Genomic DNA, 18,071 nt, shown 5'->3' on the forward strand with positions numbered 1-18,071 from the left:
AGATCATTCCATTGATACCTAGTTTATTGAGAGTTTTTAGCATGAAGGGCTGTTGAATTTTGTCAAAGGCCTTTTCTGCATCTATTGAGATAATCACGTGTTTTTTGTCACTGGTTCTGTTTATGTGATGGATTATGTTTATTGATTTGCACATGTTAAACCAGCCTTGCATCCCAGGGATGAAGCCGAGTTGATTGTGGTGGATAGGCTTTTTGATGTGCTGCTCAATTCAGTTTGCCAGTATTTTATTGAGGATTTTTGCATTGATGTTCATTAGGGATATTGGCCTGAAATTTTCTTTTTATGTTGTGTCTCTGCAAGATTTTGGTATCAGGATGATGCTGGCCTCACAAATTGGTACAAATTGAGTTTGGGAGGATTCCCTCTTTTTCTATTATTTGGAATAATTTCAGAAGGAATGGTACCAGCTCCTCTTTGTACCTCTGGTAGAATTTGGCTGTGAATCCGTCTGGCCCTGGACTTTTTTTTGGTTGGTAGGCTATTAATTACTGTCTCAATTTCAGATTTTGTTATAGGCCTATTCAGGGATTCGACTTCTTCCTGGTTTAGACTTGGGAGGGTGTATGTGTCCAGGAATTTATCCATTTCTTCTAGATTTTCTAGTTTATTTGCATAGAGGTGTTTATAGTATTCTCTGATAGTAGTTTGTATTTCTGTGGGATCAGTGGTGATATCCCCTTTATCATTTTTTATCAAGTCGATTTGATTCTTCTCTCTTTTATTCTTTACTAATCTGGCTAGTGGTCTATCTATTTTGTGGATCTTTTCAAAAAACTAGCTCCTGGATTCACTGATTTTTTGAAGGGTTTTTTGTGTCTCTATCTCCTTCAGTTCTGCTCTGATCTTAGTTATCTCTTGTTTTCTGCTAGCTTTTGAGTTTGCTCTTTCTTCTCTAGTTCTTTTAATTGTGATGTTAGGGTGTCAGTTTTGGATCTTTCCTGCTTTCTCTTGTGGGCATTTAGTGCTATAAATTTCCCTCTACACACTGCTTTAAATGTGTCCCAGAGATTCTGCTACATTGTGTCTTTGTTCTCATTGGTTTCAAAAAATGTCTTTATTTCTTCCTTCATTTCGTTATTTACCCAGTAATCATTCAGGAGCAGGTTGTTCAGTTTCTGTGTAGTTGTGTGGTTTTGAGTGAGTTTCTTACTCCTGAGTTCTAATTTGTTTGCACTGTGGTCTGAGAGACTGTTGGTTATGATTTCCGTTCTTTTGCATTTGCTGAGGAGTGTTTTGCTTCCAATTATGTGGTCAAGTTTGGAATAAGTGCGATGAGGTGCTGAGAAGAATGTATACTCTGTTGATCTGGGGTGGAGAGTTCTGTAGATGTCTATCAGGTCTGCTTGGTCCAGAGCTGAGTTCAAGTCCTGAATATCCTTGTTAATTTTCTGTCTCGTTGATCTAATATTGACAGTGGGATGTAAAGTCTCCCACTATTATTGTGTGGGAGTCTAAGTCTCCTTGTAGGCCTCTAAGTACTTGCTTTATGAATCTGGGTGCTTCTGTACTGGGTGCATATATATTTAGGATAGTTAGCTCTTCTTGATGCATTGATCCCTTTACCATTATGTAATGCCCTTCTTTGTCTCTTTTGATTTTTGTTGGTTTAAAGTCTGTTTTATCAGAGATTAGGATGGCAACTCCTGCTTTTTTTTTTGGTTTTCGATTTGCTTGGTAAATATTCCTCCATTCCTTTATTTTGAGCCTATGTGTGTCTTTGCAGGTGAGATCGGTATCCTGAATACAGCACACTGATGAGTCTTGACTCTTTATCCAATTTGCCAGTCTGTGTCTTTTAATTGGAACATTTAGCCCATTTACATTTAAGGTTAATATTGTTATGTGTGAATTTGATCCTGTCGTTATGATGCTAGCTGGTTATTTTGCCCATTAGTTGATGCAGTTTCTTCAAAGTGTCGATGGACTTTACAATTTGGTATGTTTTTCCAGTGGCTGGTACTGGTTGTTCCTTTCCATATTTTGTGCTTCCTTCAGGATCTCTTGTAAGGCAGGCCTGGTGGTGACAAAATCTCTCAGCATTTCCTTGTCTGTAAGAGATTTTATTTCTCCTTCACTTATGAAGCTTAGTTTGGCTGGATATGAAATTCTGAGTTGAAAATTCTTTTCTTTAAGAATGTTGAATATTGGCCTGCACTATCTTCTGGCTTGTAGGTTTTCTGCTGAGAGATTCGCTGTTAGTCTTATGGGCTTCCCTTTGTGGATAACCCGACCTTTCTTTCTGGCTGCCCTTAACATTTTTTCCTTCATTTCAACCTCGGTGAGTCTAATGATTATGTGTCTTGGGGTTGCTCTTCTCGAGGAGTATCTTTGTAGTATTCTCTGTATTTCCTGAATTTGAATGTTGGCCTGTCTTGCTAGGTTGGGGAAGTTCTTCTGGATAATATCCTGAAGAGTGTTTTCCAACTTGGTTCCATGCTCCCTGTCACTTTCAGGTACACCAATCAAACGTAGATTTGGTCTTGTCACATAGTCCCATATTTCTTGGAGGTTTTGTTCATTCCTTTTTATTCTTTTTTCTCTGTTTTGTCTTCTCACTTTATTTCATTAAGTTTATCTTCAATCTCTGATATCCTTGCTTCTGCTTGATTGATTCAGCTATCCCCCCCTGGATATTACAAACCATGTCACGGGGCGTGGACACCCCCCACGATATGGGGAGTATTATCACCCCCCTCTTCCCCCACTGTATATTACAAACCATGTCATAGGGAGGTGGACACCCCCCATGATATGAGGAGTAATATCACACCCCTCTCCCCACCCTGGATATTACAAAACATGTCATGGGGGTTGGACACTCCCCGCAATGTAGGGAGTAATATCACCCCCCTTTCCCCCCAGTGGATATTATGAACCATGTCACAGAGGGTTAAACACCCCCAACGATATGGGGAGTAATATCACACCCCTCTCCCCCCTCCGGATATTACAAACCATATCATGGGGGGTGGACACCCTTTGCAATATGGGGAGTAGTATCACCCCCCTCTCCCCCAACTGGATATTATGAACCATGTCACAGTGGGGGAAAATCCTCCGTGATATGCGGAGTAATATCACCTCACTCTCACCCCCTGGATATTACGAACCATGTCATGGGGGGTGAACACCCCCCACAATAGGGGGAGTAATATCACCCCACTCTTCCATCCCTTGGATATTACAAGCCGTGTCACGGGGGGTAAACAACCCCCATGATAGGGGGAGTAATTTCACTCCCCTCTCCTCCCCCTAAATATTATGAACCATGTCACAGGGGGGTGGACACCCTCCAAGACGGGGGAGTAATATCACCTCACTCTCCCCCACCAGATATTACAAACTGTGTCACAGGGGGGTGGACAACCCCCACAATATGGGGAGTACTATCACCCCCCTCCCCCAGGGTATTACGAACCATGTCACAGGGGGGTGGATACCACTCACGATATGGGGAGTAATATCACCTTTCTCTCCCCTGCTGGTTATTACAAACCATGTCACAGGGGAGTGGATGCCCCTGCAATGTGGGGAGGAATACGCCCCTCTCCCCACCTGGATATTACAAATCATGTCACGGGGGGTGGGCATCCCCCACAATATGGGGAGTAATATCACCCCCTATACCCCCCTAAATATTATGAACCATGTCACAGGGGGCAGACATGCCCCAAAATATGGGGAGTAATATCACTCCCCTTTCCCCCCCTGGATATTACAAACCATGTCACGGGGGGTGGACACTCCCCATGATGTGGGGAGTAATATTACCCCCCTCTCCCACCTCAGATATTACCAACCATATCACGGGGGGTGGACACCCTCCACAATATGGGGAGTAATATCACCCCACTCTCCCCCACTGGATATTACAAACCATATCACAGGGGGCTGGAGACACAAGGCATTAACAATATTTCGAGTAATATTATCTTTCCCTTTGAACATTATGAACAATATGACAGAGGGGTGTACACCTCCTGTGATATTGGGAGTAATGTCATCCCCTCCCCCACTGGATATTAGGAACCATATTACTGGGGGATGTATTCCCCCTTCAAGACTGGGAGGAAGATCATACTTGGCCTCCCTGAATATTTGAAACAATCTCATAGGGGTTTGTACACTTTTACGATATTGGGAGTAATATCATCCTTTCTCCCCCTGGAAATTAGGAACAATATCACAGGGGTGGTGTACACCCCTGCGATATTTAGGGTAATATTATTGTCTTCTCCCCTCCATATTAGGAACAATATTACAAGGACGGTGTAAAGTACCTGCCAAATTGGGAAAAATACTATCCTCTCCCCCTTGTATATTAGAAACAATAACACAGGGGGAATGTACACCCAATGCCATATTGGGAGTAATATCATACTCGCCCCATCCCCCAGATATTAGGAACAATATCACAGTGGGGGTGTACACTTTTACGATATTGAGAGTAATATCATACTCTCTCCCCCTGGAAATTAGGAATAATATCATAGAGATGGTGGAGACCCTCTGCGATATTTAGGATAATATTATCATCTCCCCCCTCGATATTAGGAACAATATTACAAGGGGAGTGTAAATTACCTGCCAAATTGGAGGTAATACTCTCCTCTCCCTCCCTGTATTTTAGAAAATATAACACACGGGAAATGTACAACACTGCGATATTGGGAGTAATATCTTCCTCTCCCCACCTGGATATTAGGAACAATAACACGGGCGGGGCATACACCCCTCTCGATATTGAATGTAATGTCATCCTCTCCCACCCTTTATATTACGAACAATATCACAAGGGGGTGTACAACCCCTGCAATATTGGAAGTAGTATCATGCATTCCCCCATGAATATTAGGAACAATATCACAGGGGTAGAGTACACCCTCTGCAATTTCGGGAGTAACATCATCCTCTCGTTCCCTGGATATTATAAACAATATCACGGGTGGGGGTGGGGGTGTACACACCCTTCAATATTGGGAGTAATATAATCATTTCCCTCCCTATATATTAGAAGCAATATCACAGGGGGTGGTTTAAACTTCTTGCAATATGGGGATTAGTATCACCCCCCTCTCCCGCCCTGGATATTACGAACCATATCACAGGGGGGTGGACACCCCCCGCGATGCAGGGAGTAATATCACCCCCTTCTCCCCCCTAGGATATTATGAACCATATCACAGGGGGATGGACACCCCCCACGATATTGAGAATAATGTCATCCTCTCCCCCCTGGATATTAGGAACAATATCACAGGGGGTTGTACACCTCCTGTGATATTGGAAGTAATATCATCCTCTCCCTCCTGGATATTAGCAACAATATCACAGGGAGTGTGTACAACCCCAGAGATATTTGGAGTAATATCATCCTCTTGGCCCATGGATATGAGAAACAATATCACAGGGGAGGTGTACACCCCATGTGATATTGTGTGTAATATCATTCTTCCCCAACGCCTGCAATATTGGGGTGTAATATAATTCTCTCCCTTCCTGGACATTATGAACAATATCACTACTAAGTGATATATTAGGAGTAATATATCCATAGGTATTATGAGGAATATCACAGGGTGTACACCCACTGTGATATTAGAAGTAATATCCCCTAAAATATTAAGAAGAATATCTTACACCCGCTGTGACTTTAGGAGTAGTATCTCCTTAAAATGTTACAAATAATATCACAGGGTGTACACTCACAGTGATATTAGGAGTAATATCCCCCTAGAATATTACAAATACACATGGTGTACACCCACTGTGACTTTAGAAGAACTATCTCGCTAAAATAATACAAAAATATCACAGTGTATACAGTAATATTCCCTAGAATATTACAAATAATATCATGGGGTGTACACCCACTGTGAGATTAGGAGTAATATCTCCCTAAGATATTATGAATAATATCACAGGGTGTACACCCACTGTGATAATAGGAATAATACCTCCCCAGGATATTATGAATAATGTCACAGGCTGTACACCCACTATGACATTAGGAGTAATATCTCCCTAGGATATTACGAATAACATCACAGATTTTACACCCATGGTGTGCACCCACTATGATATTAGGAGTAATATCTGCACAGGATATAACAAATAATAGTACAGGGCGTACACACATGATGTACACCCACTGTGATATTAGGAGATTAGGAGTAATATCTGCACAGGATATAACAAATAATAGTACAGGGCGTACACACATGATGTACACCCACTGTGATATTAGGAGAAATATCTCCCTAGGATATTATGAATAAACTCCCAGAGTACACACACATGGTATACACCCTCTGTGGCATTAGGAACAATAACGTTCTAAAACATTATGAATAACATCACAGAATGTACACACATGGTTTACACCCACCGTGACAGGTGCAATATCACCCTTGGATATTATGAATAACACCAAAATATCACTGTGATATTAGGAGTAATTTCTCCCTAGAATATTACGAATAACATCACAGGGTGTTCATTCATGGTGCACACCCACTGTGATATTAGGAGTAATATCTCCCTAGGATATTACTTTTCATATAAAAGGGTGTACATCCACTGTGATATTGGGAGAAATATTTCTCTAGGATATTACGAATAATATCACAGAGTGTACACCCACTGTGATATTAGGAGTAATAATTCCCTGGGTTATTATGAATAATATCACAGGATGTACACCCACTGTGATATTAGGAGCAATATCTTCCTAGGATATTAAAAATAATTTCAAAGGATGTGTACACATGGTATATACCCACTGTGATATTAGAAGTAATATCTACCTAGGATATTACAAATAATATCACAGGGTGTACACCCACTGTGATATTAAAGTAATTTTTTAGGTTATTATGAATAATATCACCAAGTGTACAAACATGGTGTACACTCACTGTGATATCAGGAGTAATATCTCAGTAAAATATTATGAATAATACCACAGGGTGTACACCCACTGTAATACTAAGGGTAATATTTCCCTAGGATATTACAAATAATATCACAGGGTATACACCCACTGTGATATTAGCAGTAATATCTTTGTAGGATATTACAAATAATATCACAGGGTGTATGCCCACTATGACATTAGAAGCAATATCTCCCTAGGGTATCAAAAATAATATCACAGAGTATACAACCTCTGCATCCCGGATTCTAAGGGATTCTCCTGCTTCAGCCTCCCGAGTGGCTGGGATTACAGATGCCCACCACCACACCTGGCTAATTCTGTATTTTCAGTAGAGATGGGGTATCACAGTGCTGGTCAGGCTGGTCTGGAACTCCTGACCTCAGGTGATCCACCAGCCTTGGCCTTCCAAAGTGCTGGGAATACAGGTGTGAGCCAATGTGCTTGGCAGAGAGTTATATATTAAATAAATTTGGAAACATAGCTCCCATATTTGAGTGTGCATTTACTTTTATGAAGAAATTATGTCAGAAAACCTAAGGATGATAATAAATATGAAAAGTAACTGGCATGTAAAAAGGTCTTTTGATTAAGAACTATAAGGTTCGATTTCATTTTTAGATAATGTGATCCTAGCTCTTGTATAGTGCTTATAAATATTCTACATCAAAGGAATTTGCTGCACAGTGTCAGAATAAAATCAAGTGTATTTCACTGCCTCTTAATTTTTAAATTAGACTGAGTTTGTTTTCTTAGAGAGAGAAGAACATTTTTTATTTTATTTTTTCTGAAAAGAGTAGGCCATATTTTACTGAGATCTTAGATTTGTTATATATTACTTTTTGGTCTTCTATCATTCTCCAGTGGATTTTCTCTAAAGTAGGTATGCACAGAAAGAGTTGAATAGTAAAAAAGTAAATCATGTAATAATTCTGAGATTTTTGGGTTTGTCACAACTGAGAAATATTGCTGAGGGTGTATGGTCCTCAAGTGTGAAAATGTTCCTTGTGAATTGCTTGTCTCCGAAATATACACACAGCATTAAGTGCTGGTTTTTATCTTTTATTTTTCCAATCCTTTTTCTTCTCAAGGTGTCCAAGTCACACAGAGCCACAGAATCTCACAGGTGTCTCAGAATTCCTCCTCCTGGGACTCTCAGATGATCCAGAACTGCAGCCAGTCCTTGCTGGGCTATCCCTGTCCATGTGCCTGGTCACGGTGCTGGGGAACTTGCTCATCATCCTGGCCGTCAGCCCTGACTCCCACCTCCACATCCCCATGTACTTCTTCCTCTCCAACCTGTCCTTGCCTGACATTGGTTTCACCTTGGCCACGGTCCCCAAGATGATTGTAGACATGCAATCACATAGCAGAGTCATCTCCCATGTGGGCTGCCTGACACAGATATCTTTCTTTGTCCTTTTTGCACGTACAGACGACATGCTCCTGACTGTGATGGTCTGTGACTGATTTGTGGCCATCTGTCACCCCCTGCACTACCCAGTCATCATGAATCCTCACCTCTGTGTCTTCTTAGTGTTGGTGTCTTTTTCCTTAGCCTGTTGGATTCCCAGCTGCACAATTGGATTGTTACAATTCACCTGCTTCAAGAATGTGGAAATCTCTAATTCTTTCTGTGACCGATCTCAACTTCTCAACCATGTCTGTTCTGACTGTGTCATCAGTAACATATTCATACATTTAGATAGTACTATATTTGGTTTTCTTCCCATTTCAAGGATCCTTTTGTCTTACTATAAAATTGTGCCCTCTATTCTAAGAATTCCATTGTCAGACAGGAAGTATAAAGCCTTCTCCACCTGTGGCTCTCACCTGGCAATTGTTTGCTTATTTTATGGAACAGGCATTGGCGTGTACCTGACTTCAGCTGTGTCACTATCACCCAGGAATGGTGTGGTGGCATCAGTGTTGTATGCTGTGGTCACCCCCATGCCGAACCCCTTCATCTGCAGCCTGAGAAACAGAGGCATTCAAAGTGCCCTGTGGAGGCTGCGCAGGAGAAAAGTCTAATCTCATGATCTGTTTCATCCTTTTTCTTGTGTGGGTTAGAAAGGGCAACCACATTAAATCTCTACATCTGCAAATCCTGCCCCCTTTGTCACATTATTTTTGTTGCTTGATGGCTTATATTCCTTTCCACATTTCCTATGTGAATATTGCTTTCTTTGTTATGCCTTTAACTGGAACGGGTGAGTATTCTGGGATCCTTTGTTTAGCATAAACCTCATCACTGAATCTTCTTTACCTAGGTGGCCTCCTTTAGTTTCTGAGCAATAACCGTATTTTCCAGGTGGAATCACAACCATCTTTTTATATACAGGAAGTCCTCACTTCATTTTGTAATTTCCTGAAAATTGACTTTGTGGAAACAATGTACAGCAGGTCCTCCAACACCATTGGTTTGTTTAAAGTTGTCTAGTTATAATGTTGATGAGAAATAAATTGGTTTCACTACATATAATTTTGCTTAAAGGTGCAGTTTTCAAGAGACTATCAAAGATGTTAAGTGAGGAATACTGTACATCAAATTCACATCCTTTCCCACAGTTCATGTGGAATTCCTTTATAAACTGCTTCTAGGGAATCTATTTAGGCAGGTTATGTATAGAGATTCATGTCACTGGTCTTCAGTCTTGGCTTTGATTGAAATCACCTGGGTAGCTTAAAAATGATGAGGCCTGAGTCTCATTACCTAAGATTCTGATTTACTTGTACCTGTGTGGGTATGCGGATTTTTTTTTTTAAGCAAAAGAGATGGTTCCAATTATGAAGTTCCTACAGGGATCAAGCTCTGATGAGTAAGAATAGAACTTAACTGTAATATAATTTCTTCAAATGTTATCTTCAAATGCATTGTCCTTAAACACTATAAAAATTTTTTATTATGCTCTTTTTTCTTACCACTTAGCATTTTCATTTTATATTTGTTGAAGCTATAGATTTATACACACATTGATTGCTGCTTTGTTTCACACTTGTACATACATAAAATGGGAAATAGAAAATAAAATGGTCACAGTATCCCTAAAGTTTCTCATTCCAAAACATTTTTAAAATATTTGTTTTTAAAAAATTTGTTTCAATTTAGAAACTGCAGTATACACACACAATAAAATATTATTCAGACTAAAAAGGAATAAAATCCTCTCCACTGTAGCAAAAATGGATGAGATTGCAGGTCAGTATATTAAGTGAAATAAGCCAGGTGCAGAATGACAAATATTACATGTCATCACTTATATGTAGGAACAAAAAAGAAAATCTTGGCCAGGTGTGGTGGCTCATGCCTGCAATCCCAGCACTTTGGGAGGCCAAGTTGGATGGATCACTTGAGGCCACGAGTTTGAGACCAGCCTGGCAAACATGGTGAAACCACATCTCTACTAAAAATACAAAAATTACCTGGGGGTGGTGGTGCATGCCTGTAGTCTCAGCTACTTGGGAGACTGAGGCAGGAGAATTGCTTGAATATAAAAGGCAGAGGTTGCAGTGAGCCAAGATCTTGCCTCTATACTCCAACCTGGGCAACACAATGAGACTCCAACAAACACATACGCACAAAAGGAGCCTCATGAAGGTGGGGATTATAAAGGTGGTTAGCAGAGGCTAGAAAGAAAAGGGGTGGGATGGGGAATGAAGAGAAGTTGATAATTGGGCATAAAATACAAAAAGATGGAACAAATGACTTCTAGTGTTTGAAAGTACAGTACAGAAATTTTAGTTCACAAATATTTATTGTATATTTCCAGATGGCTTGGAAAGAAGATTCCTAACTTTCTCATTATGATGGTTTCTAAGTTATTCTCTTTCTGCTCCAATCACACCCTTCTATACTCTTCTTTTTTAGGCTAGATTGGAACTCTTGAAATCATCCTGTGTTTTTATTTTTTATTTTATTTTATTTTATTTTATTTATTTATTTTTTGAGATGGAGTTTTGTTCTTGTTGCCCAGGCTGGAGTGCAATGGCGTGATCTCGACTCACCACAAACTCCACCTCCTGGGTTCAAGCAATTCTCCTGCCTCAGCCTCCTGAGTAGCTGAGATCACAGGCATGCGCCACCACACCCAGCTAATTTTTATTTTTAGTAGAGACAGGGTTTCTCCCTGTTGGTGAGGCTGGTGTTGAACTCCCAACCTCAGGTGACCCACCCACCTCAGCCTCCCAAAATGTTAGGATTACAGGTGTGAGCAACCGCACCCGGCCCATGCTACATCTTTACCTGTTGTTGTTTGTTTGTTCTTGAGCCCATAAATTACTTCTCACATACATGTTCAAATGATTTTTAACATGAGGGCCAAGAAAATTCATTGGTGGAAATGCAGCCTTTTCAACAAATGGTGTTGGAGAAACTTGATTTCCACATGCAAAAAAATGAAGGTGGACCCTATGTCACACGAGATGCAAAAACTAACACAAAATGGATCAAAGACCTAACCCCAAGAGCTAAAACTATAATATGCCTAAAAGAAAGTGCTGGCAAAACCTTTATGACATCAGGGTGGGGAATGCTTTCTGGGATATGACACCAAAAGCATAGGCAACAAAAGAAAATTAGATTCCTTGGATTGCAGCTAAATGAGAAATATTTTTGTGCATCAAAAAACACCATGAACTGAGTGAAAAAAATAACCCACGGATAAGGAAAAATATTGGCAAACCGTATATCTGAAAAGAGGCTGATATCCATAATATATAAAGAATCACTAGAACTAAACAACAAGAAACCTAACACATCCCATTAATAATGGTCAGAAGACTTGAGTAGACATCTCCCTAAGAAAGATATACCAATGGCCAATAACCATATAAAATGATATTCAAAATCACTAATCATAGGGAAGTGCAAATCAAACCAAAAATGTGATCCCACACATTAGGATGGATATAATAAACAAACAAGCAATGGTGAAACTAGAGGGAAGTAGGAATGCTCAAACATGATCAGAATGTAAAACTGTGCAGGAACAGGGAAAATAGTATGAAGTGTACTTGAAAAATTAGAAACAGAATTATCAGATGATCCCGCAGTTGCATTTGTGGGTACCTACCATCTAGAATTAGAAGTCAGGAGTGGAAGAGATATTTATACAACCATATTCATAGCAGCATTATTCACAACAGCCAAAAATGTGGAAGCAACCCAAGGGTCCATGGACAGATGAATGAAAAAGCATAGTGCAGTTCATTCATACAATGGAAGGCTATTCAGCCTTAAAAAGGCAGGCACTTCTGGCCAGCACGGTGGCTCATGCCTGTAATCCCAGCATTTTGGGAAGCCGAGTTGGGCAGATGACCTGAGGTCAGGAGTTTGAGACCAGCCTGGCAAAAACATAGTGAAACTCTGTCTTTACTAAAAATACAAAAAATTAGCCCGGCATGGTTACGCGTGCCTGCAGTCCCAGCTACTCTGGAGGCTGAGGCACAAGAATCACTTGAACCCATTTTGTTTCCTCTCAGTGAAAGCGATGCACACACTAGCTGCTTCTGTCAGCCATCTTGAGCAAGAACCCCCTGAAAGAAGCTTTCTTGAAGACTGCTTCTTCTAGAAGTGCTTACCAGGAATTCGAGCAGACATTCACCACCAAAATATAATAAAATAATCATCACCAGTATTTCTCAACTAACCCCCTAGTAAATCTAATTGCTGTCATATAACATCCTTCATTTGTTCTTTATTCTTCTGTATTCACCTCCTTCACTCCCTCTCCATTTAAATAAACTAAAAGTATAAGACTGGAATGGGCTTCACAGCTATTCTAATTACATGTAACTATTTGTAAAACATATAAACAGAGGTCAAATCACTAGAACAACTTTCCTAACATGATCTCTATATGATCTAGCAACTGCATATGATCTAACTTTACCCCATACATAGTAGGACCTCAGAGAAGGAACATAAAAGCCAGAAGGCTTGTGTAGACATTTCCTGTTCAATATACATGACAGAAGTAAAAATAAACTTTCTCTACAACCTCTCCTTATCCTGCTTTATGACCTGCAGGAACCTGGAATCTCTATCTTCCTACAGAGAGGAAAAAGGATTTCTTAGCAGTCTTTTGGGCAATAAATCTTGAAATTCTGAGACAAAGACAAAAGGATCAAGTCATTGCCAGACTTACCACAAGGCAAAAGAGGGAAAAAGGAAGAATGATTCACTAACCTGTGGTCTTTGCTCAGTCCTTGGACTCCTCAGGCAGCCTGTTCACTACATTCTCATTTAACTGGAGGTTATCTGTAAATAATACTTGTTGGTGCTGAAGAGAAATTAGGCATCGATTGCTTAAGCATGTTTCACTACTGCTTAAAAGTATGCCTAAGACAACTGGTGCCAGGTCTAAGGGGTTTCCAAAGGGCCTTTTAAGATCCTCTAGGGTTTTTTATTCTAAAGAATGAGTTTGCAGTGCAGAAATCAATATAAGATCTGAAAACCTGAAAATTGATTGATCTTTCCTCAGCTCCAAGGACCAATTAGATATTTTCCTGGAAATAAAGACACCATTTCTACTCATGTCCTTAGAACCCTATTAATTAGAGACATAATCCTCATAAAATCTCAGCCTGGATCACTGAACCCTTGCCTACGGTTTTAATGTCCCCTCCAAAACTCATATGGAAACTTAATCCTCAATGAGGCAGTATTGAGAGGTGGGGGTGGGGGCCATTAAGAGGTGATTGGATTATGAAAGCTCTGCCCTCATGGATGAATTAATCTATTGACGGATTAATGAAATGGTTAACGGATTGAAGGGTTGTCATGGGAGTGGTACTAGTGGCTTTATAAGGAGAGGAACAAGCACACACAAATCCTTCTCCATGTGCTGCCCTGTGCCACCTCAGGACTTTGCAGGGAGACCCCACCAGCAACAAGGCCCTCACCAGATGTGGCCCCTCAACCTTGTACTTCTCAACCTCCATAACTATAAAAAATAAATTCCTTTTCTTTATCAATTATCCAGTTTCAGGTATTGTGTTAAAACTAACAGATGGCAGACTGAGACACCTTCCCACATCATGGACTTTGTCTTCACCAGTATTCTACCTCCTGAAAGAAACTACAAAACACCCACTCATCAGGTGTCACTGGCCTGGCAACCTCCCTTAAGCCAGACAAAGCTGAGAAAAAAGACCAAAAAAACCCGTATATGAATAACTGTAATGGTGTCACAGTGACCCATTATTGCCATTATGACCATTATGAAGTTCTCACTCAAGGTCTATAGGCTCTTCATGCACACACAGCTCTACCATGTTTGCTTGTTCTGTTTGGTTTCCCTAAGCAGAAGTCAATTGAAGCCGTTGTTGCAAAAGACCATGAAGTTCCTGACCAAAAGACCATAAGAGCACACTCAGTATCTGCTGTGTGCCTAAACATAATTCTGAAAAGCTTTGTTTCTGTTCTCTTGAGTACAAATTAGTTGAGCAGATGTCCAAAAAGTTCCCTTTCTATAGTTCTTGACTAGTATTTACAGGTCCATACTCCATGACTATAAGTTCTTTGTTCCCATACAATTCTACTAAGCTTGATTTTTGTTTTTGTTGGTGTCTTATTGTTTGTTTTGCTGTGTACCAAATGAAAATGGAAGTAGATAGATTACTACTATATTATTTGAAACCAGTAATAAGCGATAGGAGACAAACTGAAGGAAAAAAATAGAATAATCATAAAATTACATATATATTACACCTCAAAAAGAAAGACAGTGTGGTATGATCTTGCTTGAGGCTATTGGTCCAACATGTGGGCCAACACATTAAGTGATATTCTTATGATGGTGACAATGAATTGTCAAGAAAGAATTGAAACTGTATTTGGTTTATTCTTTATAAAAAGGTAGAGGTGTGTGAAATCCATTTTTTTTCTAATTTTTCAAACTAAATTGATATAGTTTGGCACTTGAAGGGGTAAGCTTTTGTCATAACGACAATAATAGCCATCACTCTACAATGCCTATTCTACACATGCTGGCAATATGCCAGGTGCTTATTCCCGCTGGGCAGTAAGGCTGCAACACAGCCAGGCATGAATCTGAGAGGGTTGGGAAAGGCAGAGCCATTCTGTTGTGGCCTTGGCAATTCGTTTTATTCTGAGAATTAAAGGCTTATAGATTGGCCTCTGAAGAAGACAGAGGAATGTGTAATGATTTTATTTAATTTACTGTATTAAGCTGATGTCATTTGGCACTTGAAGGAATAAGCTCTTGTTTTAATAATAATGGCCACCACTCTTAAGAATTTGCTCCAGGCCAAGCAATGTGTCAAGTGTTCTAGCATAAAATAGCTTTAACCCTCCTAGGTAGCTCTTATTATCCCCATTTTACATGTTGAGAAACTGTAGTTTAGGGAGATTATTATCTGCCTAAGAACAATAAGTGAGTGGTAGAGCCAAGACTCAAATCCAGTTGCATAAGACCTCAAAGCCCCACTCTTCATAATCTCAGTCAGAGTCAATTTATATAAGAAATCCCCTTATATGTAACTTATTATTCCCTGGCAATACCCATAAGGGAGTCATCTCTGTAATGAGCTTTCTGGTACCATGGGAAGCTTCGTATCTCTATCTCTCTTGTTCCACAGAACAATGTTCCTAGCCAGGGAGAGAAGAGCCATTCTAGATCTGGCTAGTCTGAGCCAAGGGAGAATTTTAATCATGTTAAAGGAACCCATCCTGAGTAATTCCTTGATGTCACCCACTAAGTCCATCCACCTCTCACTGACCAGCCTGGCCCTTGTCCACTATACTGAGCTCTTTCCCTGGCAGCTGAAGTCACCCTAAAAATAGCCTCTGGACCTTGGAAGGAACTTCTCCTGGTGCCTACAGCAAATAAAGTACCACTGAGGTTGGGAAGAATTGCTCCCTGGGCAACGTCAGCTCCACTCTATAAAAATATCAGTTAAGCCCTCTCATTTTCTAAGAATGAGAGGCCAGGAAAACCCCCATAGAAGTAAAATCCCATTCTTTCTGCCATAAATGTTTTTCTCATTTCTGATCCAAGCTAAAATGTACTGACTTGGTGTCCCTTGTTCTCAGCTCTAATGGCAGTTAATATGTCCCATGGTAGGGGGGAGTTACACATAAAATCTTCACAAGCCCCAGTGCCTGAGTATGAATAATTACCAACTTCTCTCATGGGAGTAGGGAGACATTAGAAATCTTCCCCACACTGGGTGCTGGAAAGTCCTGAGGCTCACCTACACACCCCTCACATTTTAGCAATTCCCTATTGCCTGCCCAACCTCAGTGAAGCCACTAAATTTTTTTAAGTGGATTTTTTTCAAATGTGTTTTAATTCAGTGATCAATTTATTAGAAACCTGCTCTTTGGTTATTGTCAAAGGAGTCTAGCAAGATATCTAAGCCATGGGTTCAAAGGCTAAGCTCCAACTTTAAGATTTAATAGCACCATCATAATATGCTAAGACATGGACTAATGTGGTGGCAAAGGTTTCATTCTCCACCCCTACTAGAACTTCACCCCAGAGATGTCTGCACCAAACCTGACACCAGTTGGCTCAGTATCTCCCCTTTGTTTACAGCATATCTAAACATGAATATCAAAGGGACACATAATAAATTGGAAGTTGATAAAAGAGAAATTTCTGATACATGAGATTTCATGATTTCTAGACAGTCCACCTGAGGAGTGAATGCCAACAACCATACGGTACACATTCAGGAGGTCTCCCTTCCCAGCAAAAGAGGCATAGAGGATGGCACCCGATATAAAGAGGGCTTGTCTTGTCTCCTCATCCTCTTCCCCAACCCAGTAGATGGATCGCTCAACAGAGACTCTGTAATTTCCCCCACTCAGCCACTTTCTGGTTCTGGCCCCACCATCTCTGGGAGGCTTCCTAAAAGTGCTTGCAGCCTCTTTCTCCAACCCCCATCATTTACATTCCTGGCCAATTAGCCCAGCCTTTACTTATTATGGCAGACAGAAGAATGACCTCCCCCAAAATGTTCACACCCTAATCCCCAAGAACAGAGCAAAAGGGACCTTGCAGATGTGGTTAAATAGAGGACCCTGAGATAGAGAGATTATCCTGGGTTCTCCAGGAGTTGGACCTAAGGTAATCACAAGGATCCTGTCAAGTAAAAGAGGGAAGCAGAAAAGGAGGTCAGAGTGATGTGATGTGAGATGTATTCCACTTTGGGTTTGAAGATAGAGGAAGGGGGCCATGAGCCAGGGAACTTGGGAGGCCTCTAGAAGCTGGAAATTGAAAGGAAATGGATTCTCCCCTAGAACCTATAGAAAGAAAAACAGCCCTGCAAACATTTTAGACCAGTGAGACCCATGTTGGATGTTGAACTTCTAACCTACAAAAAAGGAATATAATAAATGTGTGTTGTTTTAAGCCACTAAATTTGTGATAATTTGTTACAGTAGCAATGGGAAACTAGTATACTTATTCACTATCTTGTATTCTTCTTTCATTATTTCAGATGTGTGGGTCTTGTCTCCCTGAGAGACCGCATAGTGCTTTTAGTAAATTGGTCTTATTCATTTCCACCTTTTCCTGCATATGGTGACCCCTCAATCCTCTTAACTTCATTATCTCACTTCCTCTAAATAATGCTGACCCTCTGACAGCAATAGGGTTCAGGGAGAAACAAATGAGGCATCAGGCCACCCAATTACTAGCAACCTAACTTAGCTCTCAGTAGCCACCAAGAGAACAAACTCTACTATTCCCTAGTCCAGGGGTCCTTACATAAAATGATGACAGCAAACATAGAAGGTGAGGCAACCTGGATTTACTCACATTTCTCAGGTTATACCAGCAGGAGACCAACAGGTAGGCCCAAGATGGTCTTGAACACAAAAACTCAGCATATCTCCTTTATTTGCAATACAAGGCCTTAGCCATATGATCTCAGTCTTTGTTCTCTACTCATAACGCACTCCAAACCCACCCAAGATGATCTGAAGATCAAGGATGGCTCTACCTGACTGCCTCATTTGCACACAGCGTTTGTGGACACAATGTCATTAACACGAGAAGAGAGCCTAGTTAGAAAAGCTGGTGGGGATCTCTTCATTAACTCCAGTTAACTAGCCATACTTTCTCTTTGCTCTTTGGTAACAAAGATA

General features: G+C 40.5%; 1 protein-coding gene and 1 pseudogene across 1 annotated transcript in view; one reads left to right on the top strand and one right to left on the bottom strand.

Moving 5' to 3' along the window:
• The window catches only part of CALCB (calcitonin related polypeptide beta), a 184,808-nt gene that overhangs the window by 88,092 nt on the left and 78,645 nt on the right, over positions 1-18,071 (bottom strand). The gene's annotated exons all lie outside the window — the stretch shown is intronic.
• Positions 5,074-9,025, top strand: LOC129485259 (olfactory receptor 7E24-like; annotated as a pseudogene).

This window comes from Symphalangus syndactylus, chromosome 6 (assembly GCF_028878055.3).
Source record: "Symphalangus syndactylus isolate Jambi chromosome 6, NHGRI_mSymSyn1-v2.1_pri, whole genome shotgun sequence".
Taxonomy (NCBI): domain Eukaryota; kingdom Metazoa; phylum Chordata; class Mammalia; order Primates; family Hylobatidae; genus Symphalangus; species Symphalangus syndactylus.